At 45.5% G+C, this 18,752-nt stretch overlaps 1 non-coding gene across 1 annotated transcript; it reads left to right on the top strand.

Annotated features, from left to right (window-relative positions):
* Positions 1–805: 805 nt before the first annotated feature.
* Positions 806–878, top strand: TRNAV-AAC. Its single transcript has one exon. It is a non-coding gene; the product is annotated as a tRNA-Val (tRNA).
* The last annotated feature ends 17,874 nt before the right edge of the window (positions 879–18,752 follow it).

Genomic DNA, 18,752 nt, shown 5'->3' with positions numbered 1-18,752 from the left:
AACCTCTTTCGAGTTTTCTCCTTCCCTTGTAGTGATTTTACTGGAAAACAGCCATCCCTGTTTAGAAGGTAAGAGCCTCCTGGAGGTTTGAAACCTGTTCAGTCTGATCCAGCTGGTGACAGTTGAATTCTAGGCATGGAAAACATGAGCTTAAGGAGGCAGAAGTTTATGGCGCACCTGGGATTTTGTCCCTTATAATCACTGGGGACATTAGGATTTGTTGTTTTTGTTTCACCTTTTCCTCCAGCCATCCCTCCCTCATTTCTCTTGATCTCTTGCTTCCTTTGTCCTTTCTCCTTTTCCCCTCCCAACAACAGGTTTTTTTCTCCTGCTGATAACAGCTCATGTTAACTGATCGCTCTCATTATAGTGTGTATGGCAACACCCATTTTTTTTCATGTTCTCTGTGTGTGTATATATATTTCCTACTGTATTTTTAACTGCATGCATCCGATTAAGTGGGTTTTAGTCCACAAAAGCTTATGCTCAAATTCATTTGTTAGTCTCTATGGTGCCACATGTTCTCCTTGTTCTTTTGCAGATAAATTAATGGAAGTTAAGTCCATTAATGGCTATTAGCCAGGATGGGTAAGGAATGGTGTCCCTAGCCTCTGTTTGTCAGAGGGTGGAGATGGATGGCAGGAGAGAGATCACTTGATCATTACCTGTTAGGTTCAGTCCCTCTGGGGTACCTGGCATTGGCCACTGTTGGCAGATAGGATATGGGGATGGATGGACCTTTGGTCTGACCCAGTCTGGCCATTCTTCTGTTCTTATGAAGGGAGGTGCAGAGCCTTGCAACAGAGTTTCTGTAGTGTAGTGGTTATCACATTTGCCTAACACGCAAAAGGTCCATGGTTCAAAACCAGGCAGAAACATGATGGCTTCCTTTTCCCAGCTCCTAGTGGCCTGTCCCTGCTGTTGTAGGAGCAGCAGTGATTTCTATGCTCAATAGGTCTGTTATACTTCCCCCATTCCCATTTTTGTCTCCTCTCCCTCTCTGAATGCCTGTGAAGTGGCTTTCCCCCTCCCCCTCCCTCATGGAATGCTTGTGGGATGAAGGAGCTGGTTGAACAGCTGGAAGATCAGAAGAGCTCCTAGATAGACAAGGTGTCTGGGACTCTAATTAGGCAGTGATCACACACCCAGAGCATGGACACTGCCCAAGGTGGAGTGTGACCCACCAGATGCAGCCAAGTCATCTCTAGTCGCAGGCCATGAGGAGCAGGTCCTTAAAAGGGGAAGGGGCCCTGTGTTCAGGAGTCACTCACAAGCTTGTACCTCCAGTGAATGCCCTTCGCCTGGACCGCCTGGCCAGTGGTTCGCTGCATTGCAGTTCATCGTGCCTCGGGAAGACTTACCTTCATTGCACCGTCCATCACGGCACTGTGGGACACTTACCTTGCAGAATCCTGTGCCTGCCTCTTGGCTTCCCAGGGGTGGCTACTTGCAGCCCAGGAGAAGAAGGATGGTTCTGGTGAAAGGAAGACAAGCAAAGCACTGGGAGGAAATTTGGGTGTGGGCTCTGCGCTGGGGGTGGGGTGCAGGAGGGGTGATGCAGCTCCCAAAGTGACCAGTACACACAACCCTCTGGCAGCAGCTCCTAGATGAGTGGGGCCAGGGGATCTCCGTGTGCTGCTGTCTGCAGGTGCTGCCCCCAGAGCTCCCATTGGCTACAGTTCCTGGCCAATGGGAGCTGCAGAGTTGGTGCTCGGGGCAGGGGCAGCACGTGGAGACACTCCCCCCACTCCAGGGGATGCTGGGACATGCCAGCCACTTCTGGGAGCGGCACGGAGGGACGGAGATAGAGTGGGCATGGAGCCACCTTAGTGCTGCTGGCACATCTCTGCACACCCGTTGGGGGAGGGGAGCAGAGGGCCTCCATATGCTGCCTGGGGTAGGGACAGTGTACGGAGCTGCCTCCCCTCCCGGGTCTATTCCAGGAGTGGGTGGGTGGGGTCTTTTGGCCTGCAAGGTGCAGCAGGTCGGACTAGATGATCACACTGGTCCCTTCTGTCCTTAAAGGCTCTGAGTCTAAAAGGGAGAGGGAAGTAAAGGAAATTTAAAAAAAAAATGAACCAAGCATTGTAATACCAGGATGACTCCAACTGCTCATTATATAGTCCCACCCCTTTCTTCCTCCACTGGGTGTTTAATGACCTGTTGGGATTCGGGACACTGATTCTCTCATTCCATTGATAAACTGAAACAACGTGACTGAAATTAAACCAATTCCCAGTGGAGGAATCATCACATCGGCTGGGAATCAAACGCAGGTCAACTGCTTGGAAGGTAGCTATGCTCACCACTATACCACCAATGCCTCTGATGAAAGTCTCTGATTTTTCACACTTAGTGTCTGGTCACCTTACTTCTCAGCATGAGGCGAATGTCTCTGTGGTCTCTGCCATTCATCGTGGGGAGTTTCCCCACTGATAACAGTTCTTGCTGGGTTGGGGATGGGAGAGAGAAGAGGCCTTTATTCTGTTTCATTCCTCTCCATTTTCTGTTCCTCCCCTTCCCTTCCAGGGTCCTCCCTTCCATTTCAGACTGTGCAGTGACACCCTCCCCGCACCCAGGACTCTCGAGCCTCTGGAGCAGCACGATCCCATGAGATCCTCAGTGACCAAGGGTCTTTTCCAACTTCCAGGAGACCCCAGCTTGAGTCTAAAGGAAGCTCTGTTCCTTCCTGGGGATCCTCTCTCCCTTCCTGGAGATCAAGATCATGAAGCCTCTGCCTTGCCTCCTGGGTCTGAATTAATGTCCCATTTCCCACTATCTGCTCGAAAGAAACAAATGTTTCTAACCCAGGTGAGCGGCGTTAATTCAGCTGGAATCCTTCACTCACATTCCTTAGGAGATACAGACTCTCTGTGACACAGACTGACTGGGGTTCATCTCTGCATGTCCCCAATGGGGAAGGAAAGACACTGAGGGGGAAGGAAGAAGATGGACAGAAGGAGTCAAATGGGGCTAGACCAGAATAGGACATTTTCTGCCTGTTAAAATGTACTAGACTCTAATTGCTTAAAACAAAACAAAAACCCACCAGCTTCTGTTTGAACCATCAGCTTTTCACAGAGCAGCCAAAGTGGTGAAGCACAGACACACATAACCACCTACAGCCCAAGTTTGTCTAAGAAGCACCTATAGTGGCTCATGCAGGAGGAAATACAGCTGTGGGTGTGTGTTCAAGCCTCATCCAGAGTGTTGGTTTTCATTAGCCACGGAGCTTCCCCCACTCGCTTTGCCCAATTCACATGGAAAGTGCCATAGGAGGGTGATGAGAGTAAATTCTAAACTCTGAAATGCGGCGGTTGGCCCAGAGATTGGGATAAGGGGTTTGAAGAGAAAAAGCTCTAAGAGTATAAAACCAGACAGTCTCCAGGGGCAGGTCCGGTACAACGCCTCAACAGGGAGCCATTCGGGGGAGGGGGTTTCACTCCCTCTGTTCAATGTCCTGAGAGGTATTTTAAGGTGAAGATAACGCCATGGCTAACAGGTGACTGGCATGTCCTGGGTTAAAGAAAGGAAGTGACCTGGGTTAATAGTCAGAAGATTTGCGTTACCGTCACTGTCTGACCCCCCTTCAGTGTGGAGCAGGTTTGTACGTTGCTGTGTGGAACGCACAGACTCCTGCAGAGCAGGGGCAGCTGTTTCCATGGCAGAGAGCCTGGCACTTAGGAGACTTTCTTGAGTTGCTGTTTTGAAGCAATTCAATAAAATAACGGTGGAGCTACACTGTCCAGTCCAAAATTTCAGCCCCCCCTGGTGCAAAAACGCTATTTTAGGATCTAAACAGGAGGCTTTCAGTGCTAGGACACCTGACCCGAGAGCTCAGAAGGGGGTGTAAGAGCTGCTGACTCTGAGGGTCCCGGGCTAAATCCACTTACAGGGGGAAGTGTTTTGATTTATTTGATTGATAATGAGCACCAGCTACCAGGGGAGAAGCCCTGGGAGTCGCTGCCACTCCAGCTGCGGCCCCCTCCCCCCCCGAATTTTGCCTAGGGCGCCCGAAACCCTGGCGCCGCTCCTGGCTGTTCTTATGTTCTAACTGCTGTTATGAAAGAGACGATCTTTCAGGCTACACAGAACTGAAGAAGGGTGCTGGGTTATCTCCACAGCTTGTCTCTTTCACCAACAGAGGTTGGTCCTCTACAAGCGCTGTCTCTCTTGAATAGCGTAGCTGAAGTCGAAGTATCTTAGATCGATTTACCTCTCGTCCTCACAGCGCAGGATCGACGTCTGCGGCTCCCCCTGTCAACTCCGCTACCGCCGTTCGCACTGGTGGAGTTCTGGAGTCGACAGGAGCACTTTCGGGGATCGATATATCATGTCTAGATGAGATGCGATATAACGATCCACGAGAAATCAATCGCTACCTGCCGATACAGCGGGTAGTCTAGATGTACCCACAAAGCGAAGAACACATGTTCCATGATTTCATAGGGCAGAGTTTTATGCAATAGGGAACTTTCCCTGTGTGAATTTGACACGTGGATCAACATAGAAACACATTGTGACCCTTCTCAGGGAGCTGAGGGCTGTGAGTCTCTTGTTGCCACCTATAATAATAATAATAATAATAATTAGAGATATACCAATCTCCTAGAATGGGAAGGGACCTTGAAAGGTCACTGAGTCCAGCCCCCTGCCTTCACTAGCAGGACCAATTGTTGCCCCAGATCCCTATGTAGCCCCCTCAAGGATTGAACTCACAACCCTGGGTTTAACAGGCCAATGCTCAAACCACTGAGCTATCCCTCCCCCTGACCTACCACTAGGAAGAGGGAGTTTTCCATTTGGATGTTAGTGACCAAACTCACCAGCCTGCTGGAACTCAAGCACCCTCCTCTGAGCTACAGCAGCCACCCTAACCTCTGCGTTCCTTCAATGTCTCCCCCTCTGGGGTCCAGCCCGGATCATCAGATACTCGGTGAAATCCCAGATCCTCTCTTCCCCAAGTATCTCAGGTTACTAGTTTTACTGTGGACCATTGCTACTGTATCTCACACAGCACCTGAGTACAGTTATCGAACAAGCAAAAAATGTATTTAACAACGGATAGAGATTTAAACAAACATGAGTGATGGAAACCAACTGTTACCACTAAACAAAGGCAGAAAGTGATAGAATAGAAAGGCCAGCACAAAAAACAGAGAGAGGAACAATAAGATACTAAAAGGACAATGGTTGGAACTCTCCATTTCTCTCAGTCTTTGGATTGATGGGTACTAGAGCTGTAGCAACAGTTGAGGAACCAGGGTAAATTAAATCTAATTAACTTTTCAAGATTAGCCATCATTTCCTGTACGACTAACAAAACACAAAAACAAGACAACGTTCAGTTTTCCAAAATAATTCAGATTATCACACAGTCTCTTACTCTTTAACCAATAACTTCACCTATAATTTCATTTTAATTGGTAACAATAACATATTCAAAGATCACAAATTCTTGTCATATATGTTAGCTTTATTTTAATCCCCATTGCCAACAACTGAACCCTTGTTCTTATTGTGGTTTGTCCCAACGTAGGTCCCAACCACTTCTGTGAGTTCATATATCTCAAGATCTTCTGCCATATGTGTTGGTAGAAGGGGTCTTCTATGTCGGAATGTTTGCATCGTGGAGAAAAATACCTCTCTTTTCACACTTTTTAATCTTTCAAAGTAGGAGGAGGTAGAGAAGTAATGTAAATGCATAAAACACAAGAGAAACCTCTCTGGTCTACACTAAAGACATTTATCGGGATAACTATATTGCTTAGGGGTGTGAAAAATCCACACAGCTGAGCAACGTAGTTACACAGCCCTAACCCCCTGTGTAGTACTACATGAGCAGGAGAGCTTCTCCTGCCAACATAGCCACCACCACTTGCGGGGGCTGGACTAATCAAGTCTGATGGGAAAAATCTCTCCCACTGGCTTGGAGCATCTGTTATTGCAGTGCTACAGCAGCACAGCTACATTGGTGCAGCTGTGCCAACATCAGCTTAATTGTGTAGCCACAGCGTCAGACACAAAACCATAGAATTAGGACTCAACATGTGTGTATCTGGAAGTGAAACTGGAGGCTGACAAATTCATTGCCTCATTGGTTACCACCATTTCTACAGCCTGAAAGTCCTTGTTACCCAACCAGGCAGCCAGTTTGGGATCCACAGGGAAGGACTGTCCTATGAAGCACTCTCTCTTTGCATCCAAACAGTGAAGGATGACTGTTCTCAATCTAACCCCGGCATACTTTGGAAGTGTAATCAGTGACACTGAACTAGGAAGTGGAATTGTACAAACAATTTTCCTTGGGTCACCATAGCTTCCTTTACTGGGGTGGAAACCAAGAACTGGGTGTGGACTCTTTCAACTTCAGCTCTTTCTAAATCCTTGGTCTTGGATAGGGTAAATTTACAGTTCTCTGAAGTAGAATCCTTTACAAAACCACTTAAAATCTCAGCAGTGTTAATGAGGAATGGCTTCCTGAAACATGCCCAGCTTTTCTTTAATTCGGTGGCACAGGTTCCAGGGAAGGGACTGGATACAGGCCTGGATCAGAATCTTCGTTAGTTACCAGAGCTGGAGATTCTATTAAAAAATTGCTATTTTTCTGAAGCTATTAAATTTTCAACACTGGTTTCATTTTATACACATCTTTAGCACCTACAAACGATAAATTCAACAAAACCTCCACTTCCATTTCCTCAACATCTGTGTCATGAAGGGCTGCATCTCCCATACTATAGGATTAGCTAGGAGAGATCTTCAGTAGGGCCTGGGTTACAAATGCTTTCAGAACCAAACACATGGGTATTTTGCCTAGTTCAAAACCACTTACCATCGAATTCTCTTCCCAGATCATCGGAGACAATATTGCCTTAAACAACTAAAATACACTGTGATCAGATGCACTTCCTTCAGTTAGTTGGGGTTCTGCTGTTGTTCACCATTTCTGAGTGGAGATTTTAAATCACTGCTGTTTCTTTGTTAGCCTGGCCAGTAAATTAGAGAGTTCTCTCCTGTTGATAGAACTGCACTTCAACTTTCTCCATGTCATCATGGAGGGATGGGGAAAAAGCAAAGCTGAAATCATAAATGAGGACTTTAGCAAAGGGTCATTGTCTTAAATTCTTCAATAAATCTGAGCTACATCCTATCAAACTGAACTAATATCCAATTGGGTGACCAAACAGCCTTCAGGAAAGATAGAAACCCACATCACAGAGAGAGAATACATTACAAAGAAAGTGTCAAGTGAAATTCCAGAGCAGGTTACATCTGATTATTCAGAATCGGGACAAGAGATTCTCCCACCACACTGTCCTCTGATCCATTCAAACCTGCTTCCCTGATACCTGTCTCAATAGTCAGTTATGTTATTTACAACATTTTTAGTATCCTAGCATTCCCATAATGAGGGAAAAACAGCCCTCTTGCCAGAAGTGGCTTTACAATAGATGGAACCTGGAATTTAAACTCTAAATGATCACACTGTATTTGGGATCCATTTGAATTCCCCTCCCAGGTCTTTGACACTTTCATCTCCAGTCATAGCGACTCTGATATAGGATTAAAGAAGTCAAAACATCATCTGCAAGCACAGACAATGGAGAATGCTTCATCACATGACACTTATGAAGTGGATGGATAGAATGTGATGAAGATAAACTCTGCCTGGCTCAGGAAAAAGGTAAGAGTTCTGCAGTGAAGGGGAAGGAGGGAATCTCTGAGTCACCCCATCTCCTTCCAGCGTCACAGAAGCTGTAATTATACTTTTTTCCTGCCCCTGTTCCTCTTCATTTACATATAATTTGAAAAATTCCCAATGTAACTGCTCTTCAGCACAACCCAGAGCAACGTGAGAACAACTGGCAAGGATACAATCTGTATCATTGGTGACTCTAACAATAACTTTGCAATAGGAGGAATGGTATAAACATGACGCTCCCTGGTTCCTCATAGGAAGGGCACACTCCAATTACTTATGGGACAATAGAAAGGACAAATAGATCCATCTCAAAAGAGGGCGAACTGCAAAAGGCAAAAATGGGCCACTCATCTGGACAAGCTGAGGGATAATGGTTCTGCACACAGTTCAAAGAGTTTTAAAAGTTACTATGTGGGAATCAGGAAAAGTATTAAAGAAAAGAAAGTCTTGATAGCCCTAGAGATTTTTACAATGTTTATCTCCCTTGCAGATTCTCTGATGGCTAACATGGGTTGAGCTGCGATTGAAGGTTTTCCCACACTCACGGCATTCATAGGGCCTCTCCCCTGTGTGGATTCTCTGATGGGTAATAAGGTTTGAGCAGTGATTGAAGGTTTTCCCGCACTCACTGCATTCATAGGGCCTGTCCCCTGTGTGGATTCTCTGATGAGCAGAAAGGGCTGATCTTTGAGTGAAGGTTTTCCCACACTCACTGCATACATAGGGCCTCTCCCCTGTGTGGGTTGTTTGATGACTAATAAGGTGCGAGCTGCGATTGAAGGTTTTCCCACACTCACGGCATTCATAGGGTCTTTCCCCCGTGTGGATCCTCTGATGTCTAGAAAGATCTGATCTGTAAGTGAAGCTTTTCCCACACTCACGGCATTCATAGGGCCTCTCCCCTGTGTGCATTCTCTGATGTCTAGAAAGGCCTGATCTGTAAGTGAAGCTTTTCCCACACTCACGGCATTCATAGGGCCTCTCCCCTGTGTGGATTCTCTGATGTTGAGAAAGGTCTGAGCTGCTAGTGAAGCATTTTCCACATTCACTGCATTCATAGGGCCTCTCTCCTCTGTGGATTGTTTGATGCCTAATAAGGTTAGAACTGCGATTGAAGGTTTTCCCACACTCACGGCATTCAAAGGGCCTCTCTCCTGTGTGGATTCTCTGATGAACAGAAAGGTCTGATCTGTAAGTGAAAATTTTCCCACACTCAGTGCATGTACTTTTTCTCTTTCGCCTAAGGATTTCCTGTTGTGTTGTGGTTTCCATGAGGATCTTCTGAGTTCCCCAACAGGAAATAAATTTACCCAATTTCTCCCCAGGCTGGTTTCCTTGCTCTCTTTCTGGTCTGTGCTGAATCTCCCAGGATTTTCCCTGCTCATGACTCCTGGACACATTCCTTTTCGATCTTTGCGATAATGCTCTGTATTTATCCACTTGCTCAACATTTTCCTGCTGAGAATTCTGCTCCTCTTTCTCACGGACCATTGCATTACCTGCTGTGATAGAGACAGAAACCTCAAACAGGGATGGAAAGGGGAAGACCAAACAAAAACAAGTGCTGAAGACAGGTCAAATAAAAATCAGGAGCTGAACTCCCCCAAACTCTTCCGCCAGATAGGAGAGAGATGAATTCAGCCTTCACATCCCATCCAAATACGCAGGGGGAAGGGAGGAAGCTACTGCCTGGTGTCTGCTAGGGTCTATAGGAAGCCATGAGCTATATTTACCCTGAGGATACGACCCCTGTTAGGGACAATAATGAACCGAGAGACCTCCCAAGGGCTTTGTTGGGCATCCCAGATGTTTCCTTCAGGCACTTACAGATTCTGAGTTGGTTTAATGTTTCCTCACCTGTGCAGGGAGCTCTCAGGATCTCTCTTTCCTCTGAACCCCGGAGGTCTGGGACCCATGGCTCTTCCCCTTGTTCCAGCTGGGAGATCACATCAGGCTGGGTAACAGGAAACCCTGCTCAGATGAAAGAAAACACAGGAGTTCAGTTGATTTCATAAGACTTTGTCATAAAAAACATTCTATTAATTTAACGTCTGTGCTTAGTGTGACCTGGTGGGCCAGAGGCAGTTCTCACTGAGAATGCCAAGATCAGGGCAGGCTGAAAAAGGGATCACCCACGCGGGTTATCAAGAAGCTGAAAAAAGAAATCACACAGCCCCCTTGATTGCATCCCAGTTCTCTGACTCCTAATCAGCACTTAGGTCCAGTACAGTGAGAGGTTATTTCAAAACTCTGCTCACATAAACACAATGATCTTCTGAACCCAAAGGTCAGCCACGTTACTAGGTCAGTATAGGTTTGGATCTTACCCAAAATACCACACTGCCAGCCAATCCTTAGCATCTAAACTAAAGGTTTAAACGAAAGAAAGACAGAAAGAAGTTAAATGGAAAAGCCGTCAGACACATTCCAAAATGGATATATCAGGTTCTTAGCAGTATTGGTGAGTTGCTGGCTTGAAAGTCCGTCTGGAACGCATCCATAGCTTGGATGGGTCATTCAGTCCTTTGTTCCAGGGTTCAGTTTGTAGAGAAGGTGCTCCAGAGGTAGGAAGGGGGATTGAAGACAAAATGGGGATGATGCAGCTGCCCTTTACATTCCTTTTGCCATGTGGCCTGTACTTCCTGTGTCCCAAACACAAGATTCACAGCACATGGCATGGAAAAGCCTTGGAGTTCTCATTACACAGGCATACCCCGGCATGTCTTGCTGACTCAATAGGTGTATCCTCTTGGTCCTTTCCATGGGCTCATTGTACTGCTGATGACCCTCAATATGCCATCAAACAGGCTAGGCAGTTTTGATGCCAATATGTCTGGGGGTGTCACCCAGAAACACTGCACAAGTCTGGAAATACAGATATACCCTACATATCTATAACTCACAATACAAAGGTGATACAAACATAGAAACAAAATGATCATACTTGGAAAATCGTAACATTTCCCCTGACACCTTACATGGCATATCTAGCATGATTCATTGCAATTTTATCAGATTATATTATTTTATTATTAATACCAAAGTGTCTCACAATCCCATACAGTGTCACACTTGGTAAACCAGTGAATTCCCAGGACTAGTTCCCCAGGTCCTTGAAGATGCCAAACACTGTGCTTATGAGGGACTGAAATACCCACATATCTGCTGGGAACACACACACAGACTCTGTGTCAGTCTATACCCCTATGTTCACTCTTCTAGAAAATTATGATCAATTTTGTACACAGTATGGCTTGTGAGGTATCATTTGAAAATGCATAATCTACTGAATATTATCCTCCTGTTAAAATGTGTAGTAACACTGTATGTAAAGTTATGAGATTTTACAGTATGAGATTACAGAAAAAGTTACAATTCTGGGGAACACCTACAGAGCAGTTCCTCAGAGACAGCAAGGCAAACAGCTGGTCAAACAGCCATTCTCCTGCAGGGGGAAGGTGTGAAGACATTTACATTCCATCACAGGGACCTCTTGAAGCTGTTGTGGAAAACGACCACACGATTGATTTTGAATCAGCTCAGCCTGAGGCTCTTTTCTTGGTTAAAAGTGCGCAGGGGGCGACAGCTATTGGAATTCTGTCCCCCTGAGCTAAAAATCACACAAGCCTTTTAAAGCTTAAAACCCCAAACAATGACACATACGTTGCACGTTAATTTCCTTATTTGGAATATATTGCAAAATATGATGCAGGTCAAAAGCGAGCTGAACAAGCAGTTTTCCATATTCAGCCTTTCCTGTTATTGTTATTCCTAGTCTAGTTCGTGGTTTGACTTTTCTAACACTTCCACTGTGGTTATGTTTCACAAGCTCGGTTACTGCAAATCAGTGTGTTTGGGGACTTTCCACTTCACCTACTTAGGCCCCTTATGCACACAAAGCCATTGGTTCCCCAATTTGGGGGATTTAAATTAAAATAAATAATTGGAGATATACCAATCTCCTAGAACTGGAAGGGACCTTGAAAGGTCATCAAGTCCAGCCCCCTGCTTTTACTTGTTCCCCAATCTGGGGGATTTTCCATTCCACTTTGCCTTTCTATGCCCTTTACACAGAGAAGCAAGCTCAGCTAATACTTCAGGCCTACTAGCTTGAACAAAGCTCCAAAGCTCTTTCTGTAGACTTTCCCTCACAATTCTCATATCTCCGACAGACAGCCTGGCACCATGACTCAGCTGAGAACTGAAGTTTCTAGTACAAAGGACTGAATTATAAAAAGAGGTGAGGAAAATGCTTCAGACTCTCTCTCCCCCCTTTCCCTCTGCTCATGACAACTCCTGAAGAGCTGAACGTGGGCGGCAGGGGTGGGTTAGGCCGAGTCCTGGCTGAAAGGAAAACCAGCCTGTCTCAGCACATGGCGAGAGAAACATTTGCCTTGTTTCAGCTTGTTAACTTAGACATTAGTTTGTGTTTTATCTTGCATTTCTTTTGTAAACAATTCTGAGCTTTATGCCTCATTATCTGTATCTTAAAATATTTTTTTTGATTGTTAACTATCTTGTTTTATTCTTTATCTAACCAGTGTGTTTGTATTAAAGTGTGTTGGAAACTCCATCTGGGATAACAAGGCTGGCGCATGTCATTTTCCACTGATGAAATGACAGACTTCATATGAGCTTGCGTTGTTCAGGAGTGTGCTAGACAGGGAAAGATGCACATTTCTGGGAGAAGTCTGGGAGCAGAGAATTTTCTGGGGTTCTCCTGTGCTGCACTGTAACTTGTGAGTCACTGACTAGCAGCACTCAATACTGTGTAGCTGGGAGCGAGTTACATGCTGGAGACTGTGCGTTACCTGCCCAGGAGTGGCTGTTCTCACAGTAAAGCAGTGTAAAAGGCACCCCAGCTTGGAGAACTGAGTCACACAGCTGTTCAACAGTCCAGGTTGCACTGTGGTTAATATCACAGACACTCAATTTCAAAGAGTTCCTAAAACACAGAGAAAGTAAATCCATGTCCCAGAAATCAAAGACTCCAGAGAGAGGGCAAGTCTCCCTGGCACTGCTTCTTGCTGACAGAGAGGTTCAGGGACAGTGAGAGAGACCTGGGGAAGCTGGGAACAGGAAGCATGGGCTGGTGGGGTTCAGTGGAGAAAGGGAACAGGAAGGGCAGGGATATCACTGAATGCAGGATCTCAGCAGTACTAGATGACAGGATAGCACATAGTGCAGCCCATTGGAAAACATAATCCCAGCTATACATACAAAATGATGGGATCTAAATTAGCTGTTTCCACTCAAGAGAGAGATCTTGGAGTCACTGTGGATAGTTCTCTGAAAACATCCACTCAGTGTGCAGCAGCAGTGAAAAAAGCGAACAGAATGTTGGGAATCATTAAGAAATAGATAGATAATAAGACATAAAATATCATATTGCCTCTACACAAATCCATGGGACGCCCACATCTCAAATACTCCGTGCAGATGTGGTCGCCCCATCTCAAAGAAGTTTACTTGAGCAAACAGGAGCTACTTGACACTGCGATGCGGCTCCTGTGCGCTGTTCCCAAAGTGTTCTGCAGCAGGGGAGGGTCTCTGGTAGTGTGTGTGTGTCACTGGCATATTGGGGTGATGCTGAAACAGGACAGAGTAGAGGTGGCATTGTGGGGCTGGCATGAACCTTCTCTCTTCATTTCCTATTCCAAGAACCAAGAGGACGGGAATCCTTACCCAGCGAGGTCACATTTTCATAGTTCTCCTGCATGACATCCCTGTAGAGGGCTCTCTGAGTGGGGTCCAGCAGAGCCCCCTCTTCCCTGGTAAAATACACAGCCACCTCCTCGAAGGTCACCGGCCCCTAAAAGAGCAAGAGTCCAGCACTCTGTACCCAATGCCCCACTATTCGTGGGGGAAAGGAGCCAATCAAATGGAAGCTCTGGGTGGATCGCAGTCAACAGAGTCCCACCCCTACCCTGCAAAGAGCATCCTGGAAACACCAGGTTAAGGGGACTAAGAGAGAGCCCCTTGTCTCTCCCAGCAGATCCATCACACACTTACTAGCCACCGACTGATACAGGAGATGGAGCCCCTAGCAGGGTGCAGGGAGAGCTCCCTGGTAGGAAGCCCAATAACCTCCTCATTGTCAGGAGCTGGATATGAAGGGCGGGGCAGCTCCCCTAAACCTCACTGATGGGTGCCCACTTCATATCTCACAGCAGCCGCTGGTCAGTCAGGTCAGGCTCCAGCACTAGGAGTCTGGTCAGTTAGACTAGCTCCATGTAGGTGGGCTATTTTCGGTTTCACAAATTAGGGTATTTCCACCACCTAATCTCATGGGTCTGTTCCTAGAATCTAGGCCACTTATTAAACAACACCCAGCAGGTTTATCTCAAGCTGTCCTCCTCCCTTCCCCACCCTGTGCATTTCCTGCCCACCTCCAACCTCGACTGTGCAAATCTTCCCATCTCTGGTGTATTTGCTGTCCCTCTCCCCCCTGCAGGAACCCACCAGCAACCTCCCGATAATCCCTACCTGAACAGGTTCCTCTGCACCTATTTGTCTTCCCTCTCCCATGGGAGGATGGGATGAGCTGGAGCGAAACATGGATGTCATTTTACAACCTATCTGGGGGAGAAGGGCAGTTGTGGGGGTTTCAGAACAGACTTTAGTTAATTTCACAGGATGATTCTCCCAGGCCCTTTCCCTGCAGACAGGCATCCTAGATTCTGCCATCCTGGGAAAGAGATCAAGCATGTTATTACAGTGTAGACCTGGCTCCTCCTGCCTGGCTAAGCCCACAGAGACATTTTTAACCTTCCTTGAAAGGTCATCGAGTCCAGCCCCCTGGCTTCACTAGCAGGACCAATTTTTGCCCAAGATCCCTAAGTGGCCTCCTCAAGGATTGAACCCACAACCCTGGGTTTAACAGGCCAATGCTCAAACCACTGAGCTATCATCTGACTGTCACACAAGCCATGCATGACTCACACACCTATTTACTCAATTTAGAATTCTACAGGCTGTATATTTTCCTCTTACAATGAGGAAAAGGCATGAAAGCTACAGTGATTAATGTAGTTATTAATGTAGCCAATAAGGATACATTCAATGCAGTTTTAAAATGACTAACAGCACCAAAAAAAGCACATGTCCAAAAATTATACTAGTAGGTGGGAGATGAGGCAAAAACAGTGGGGGTAAGGAAACTTGTATGACAAATAAAGGTATAAAATTACTACTAATCAGGTTCTTGAGAGACCCCACAGCTTCTAATAACTCAGGGGACAGGACTCCTTACCCAGCGAGGTCACATTCTCATAGTTCTGCTGCATGACATCCCTGTAGAGGGCTCTCTGAGTGGGGTCCAGCAGAGCTCCCTCTTCCCTGGTGAAATACACAGCCACCTCCTCGAAGGTCACCGGCCCCTGAAAGAGCAAGAATCCAATACTCAGTACCTGCTGCCCCACTATTCACAGAACAGCAGCACCAGGTAAATGGAGGCACATGTTAACAGAGTCCCACCCCATCTTGCTTAGAGCAGCCAGGAGGCATCATTGGGTAGAAAGAGAGAACCTTTGTGTCTCCCAGCTGACACACGGAGGCAGAGTCTTCATATTTATCACATACCCACTAGCCAGAGCTTGATACAGGAGATGGGGCTGTCTCTGGACCCTGCTGGTGGCTCCCTGATAGGAATCCCAACACTCTCCAAATAAAATATATGGAAGAAAGGGGAAGTCAATAGTAAAGACTATAAGTTAGGAGGTCAGAATTGTAGAAAATTGGTAAGGGAAGCTATCAGAAATCAATGATCAATGAAAATTAAGAAGGAAGTTTTTAAAAGTATATTAAGTACAAAATTAATCCTAACAACGGTAGTGGTAAATTACTAGATAGAAATGGCAGAATTATCAAAAATAATGCAGAAGAGGTAAAAGTGTTCAATAAATATTTCTCTCCTGGATTTGGAGAAAAACAAATGATGTAACTCATATCATAAGATGTTGACGACGACACTTTCCATTCCAACAACAACTCATGAGTATGTTAAACAGCAGGTATTACAGTTAGATGTGTTTAAATCAGCAGGTCCAGATAACAAGAGTTTTGAGAGACCCGGTGGAGAAGCGTGGAGGACTGTTAGTGTTGATTTTCATTAGGACTTGGAACACTGAGGAAATTCCATAAGACTGGAATAAAGCTAATGCTGTGCCAATATTTAAAAAGTGTAAAAGAGATGACCCAGCTAATTACAAGAGTGTTAGTCTAAAATCGATACTGGGCAAGAGAATGGAGCAGCCGATACTGGAGTTCATTAATAACGAATGAAAGGAGGGTAAGATAATTAGTACCCATTAACAAAGGTTTAGACACAATAGATTGTCAAACTAACTGGATATCCTTACTGGATGAGATCAAAAGTTTGGTTGCAACTAATAGTATTGATGTAATATACCTAGAGTTCTGTAAGGCATATGACTTGATCCAGCACAATATTTTGACTAGAAAACTAGAAAGATACAAAATACACAGGGCATATATTAAATAGATTAAAAACTGGGATTGTAAATGGGGAACTATGGTCGAGTGGATTTCTTTCTAGGGGCTTCCCAGAAGGACTGGTTCTTGGCTCTGTGCTATTTAACATACTTATTAATGACCTGGAAGAGAACAAAAAATCATCAGTGATAAAGTTTGCAGTTGCCACAAAGATTGGGGGTGGGGGGTAACTAATGAAGTGTCAGTAGATTCTGGCTCCAGCACTGGGAGTCTGGGAAGTTGTCCCAGCCCTGGCTGGGGGGTTATTTCCTGTTCCACAAAGAGGGGAAGTTCCATTCCCAACTCCTGTGCCTTGAAATTAGGCCCTGTCTGACACTACACCCCACATTCAGCATAGTGGTAGGAGTATAAAATGATTAGGCCATAATTATTAGGCATTTTGTGCAAGATGCGTCATGTGCAGTGTCATTGGAAAAGTTGTGATTGGCCGAATATGATTATCCTATTTGTGTGCATGGATCATGTTTGTTATCTGAAGTTATGGATATTGACTCTGTATCTGAAGAACAAAACATGTCAAACCAATCTGAGAGCTTTCTTTGATAGGATAACAAGCCTTGTGGATAAGGGAGAAGTGGTGGATGTGGTATACCTAGACTTTAGTAAAGCATTTGATACGGTCTCGCATGATATTCTTATCAATAAACTAGGCAAATACAACTTAGATGGGGCTACTATAAGGTGGGTGCATAACTGGCTGGATAACCGTACTCAGAGAGTAGTTATTAACGGTTCCCAATCCTGCTGGAAAGGTATAACAAGTGGGGTTCCACAGGGGTCTGTTTTGGGACCGGCTCTGTTCAATATCTTCATCAACCATTTCGATATTGGCATAGAAACTACGCTTATTAAGTCTGCAGATGATACCAAACTGGGAGGGACTGCAACTGGTTTGGAGGACAGGGTCATAATTCAAAATGATCTGGACAAATTGGAGAAATGGTCTGAGGTAAACAGGATGAAGTTTAATAAAGACAAATGCAAAGTGCTCCACTTAGGAAGGAACAATCAGTTTCACACATGCAGAATGGGAAGACACTGTCTAGGAAGGAGTACGGCAGAAAGGGATCTAGGGGTTATAGTGGACCACAAGCTAAGTATGAGTCAACAGTGTGATGCTGTTGCAAAAAAAGCAAACGTGATTCTGGGATGCATTAACAGGTGCGTTGTGAGCAAGACACGAGAAGTCATTCTTCCGCTCTACTCTGCGCTGGTTAGGCCTCAACTGGAGTATTGTGTCCAGTTCTGGGCACCGCATTTCAAGAAAGATGTGGAGAAATTGGAGACGGTCCAGAGAAGAGCAACAAGAATGATTAAAGGTCTAGAGAACATGACCTATGAACGAAGGCTGAAAGAATTGGGTTTGTTTAGTTTGGAAAGAGAAGACAGAGGGGACAAGATAGAATTTTTCAGGTAGCTAAAAGGGTGTCATGAGGAGGAGGGAGAAAACATGTTCATCTTAGCCTCTAAGGATAGAAGCAGCAGCAATGGGCTTAAACTGCAGCAAAGGGAGGTTTAGGTTGGGCATTAGGAAAAAGTTCCTAACTGTCAGGGTGGTTAAGCACTGGAATAAATTGCTAAGGGAGGTTGTGGAATCTCCATCTCTAGAGATATTTAAGAGTAGGTTACATAAATGTCTATCAGGGACGCTCTAGACAGTATTTGGTCCTGTCACGAGGGCAGGGGACTGGACTTGATGACCTCTCGAGGTCCCTGCCAGTCCTAGAATCTATGGATCTATGAATAAGAACGGCCATACTGGGTCAGACCAAAGGTCCATCCAACCCAGTATTCTGTCTACTGACAGTGACCAATGCCAGGTGCCCCAGAGGGAGTGAACCTAACAGGTAATGATCAAGTGATCTCTCTCCTGCCATCTATCGCCACCCTCTGACGAACAGAGGCTAGGGACACCATTCCTTACCCATCCTGGCTAATAGCCATTAATGGACTTAACCTCCATGAATTTATCCAGTTCTCTTTTAAACGCTGTTATAGTCCTAGCCTTCAGGATCTCCTCAGGCAAGGAGTTCCACAAGTTGACTGTGTGCTGTGTGAAGAAGAACTTCCTTTTATTTGTTTTAAACCTGCCACCCATTAATTTCATTTGGTGGCCCCTAGTTCTTATATTACGTGAACAAGTAAATAACTTTTCCTTATTCACTTTCTCCACCTGAGGAAGCACCTGAGGAACAAAGACTGAACTGGGGGAAGTGTTGGCCCCAGGGTAAAGGGATTTCAAGCTTGTATATGGAAACTTGGTGGACTGCTTCTATCATCAGTAAGGGTGAGAAATTGCTAGTTCAAATTCTATCTATCTAGTACGTTAGCAAATAACCAAATACTCAGACTAAGCCTAAGTAATCTGCTTTGATCGCTTTGCTATCCCTTACTGCTGGGAAATTGGCTGTTGTCTCTATCTCTCCTTGAGTGGCTTAGGCAAAGCACTCAGGTAGCTTAGCTGGGTGCATGGCGCCACCTGCTGTCGTGTTGGGTGATAACAGGGCCTGGAGAGGCTGGCTGAATCTCCGGC

Source organism: Mauremys mutica, unplaced genomic scaffold (genome assembly GCF_020497125.1).
Source record: "Mauremys mutica isolate MM-2020 ecotype Southern unplaced genomic scaffold, ASM2049712v1 Super-Scaffold_100070, whole genome shotgun sequence".
NCBI classification, from domain to species: domain Eukaryota; kingdom Metazoa; phylum Chordata; order Testudines; family Geoemydidae; genus Mauremys; species Mauremys mutica.
This window is presented reverse-complemented; position numbering and strand designations above follow the sequence as displayed.